This window comes from Choloepus didactylus, chromosome 6, assembly GCF_015220235.1.
Source record: "Choloepus didactylus isolate mChoDid1 chromosome 6, mChoDid1.pri, whole genome shotgun sequence".
In the NCBI taxonomy this organism is placed as follows: Eukaryota; Metazoa; Chordata; class Mammalia; order Pilosa; family Megalonychidae; genus Choloepus; species Choloepus didactylus.
The window spans coordinates 8,498,991-8,500,117 of record NC_051312.1 but is presented as its reverse complement, the minus strand read 5'-3'; positions in this window follow the sequence as shown (position 1 = coordinate 8,500,117).

Sequence of the window (1,127 nt, the reverse complement as noted above, 5' to 3'; positions counted from 1 at the left end):
CTTCTATTGTTTCATTTTTTAAAGTTTAATTCTTTAATCCATTTGTAATTTATTTGATATAAAGTGTAAGGTGGGTATCTTTTCTAGATGGCCACTCAATTGAGGACTTGAATTTAAGCATCTCTTCATTTAAATGCATTGGATCTAAGGGGAAGAATAACTTGATGTTATTAGAATAGAGCATCGTATTTCCTTTATTGATTATGAGAAGCAAAAAATCTTAGCAACTTTTCCTATGAAAGACTGGAATGAGTAGAGTTTTGATGCCTCCAAACTATAACTAAAAAAATAGCCCTGCATATCCGGGGGAATAACTGCCCTACACAAATTAAACCATAGTCTCTGGAGGTTGTGTGTGTGTGTGTGGGGGGGGGGGGTCAGCCCTGGTTGTGAAAAATCTGTTCCTGGTGTGCTTTGAGTAATGTGCTTAGTCTGCACCTTATGGGGTGTTAATTAGATTTGCTGGGCTTTGGGATGCCTGTCCCCTGGGGTCTGAGATAACGATTCAACCTACAGAACCTGCTAAGAACCAGTGGTGCTTCCCAGTACAGTTGCCTCAAGATTGAACTTACAGGGGCCCAACCTGCCTCAATTAGTGAAGATGGGTGGGAATGGCATTTCTTGCCTTATTTATTCCCTATCTGGTAACATTCCCATTTCTGATGGACAGCATGCAAACCAGATTTGGGGCAGATGCATAAGTTTTAAACCCTTTTGAGAACTTTTTCTTTGGCAAACTAGTCCCATTGGCAATTCAAGACAAAGCTTATTTGTAATTTTGAGAAACTCCCTTTATATTTGGTAGAAAAGCTCAATCATTCACAATAAATCTGCCTCAGTATCCATCTGGGTGCATTGCCATGCTTGGCCTTTTCCACTTTATTAGGAATTCGCACAGGTCCCATGGCCTTTTCCTTGACTTATTTAGAAGACCATTGGTGGTCTCTTAAAATATATGTTACTGGGCTGTAGGATAAGCCAGGTTGGCCTAAGTGAAGGTCTTGTCTCCCAATTTCCTGCTGGGTGAAAGAAAGACTTGTTGAACCTTTGCTCAGGTGACCTTATGGATGATTGTGGATCAAGTTACAGGATAAATTAGCAGATGTCTTCATTTCTGGGTGTCCAAA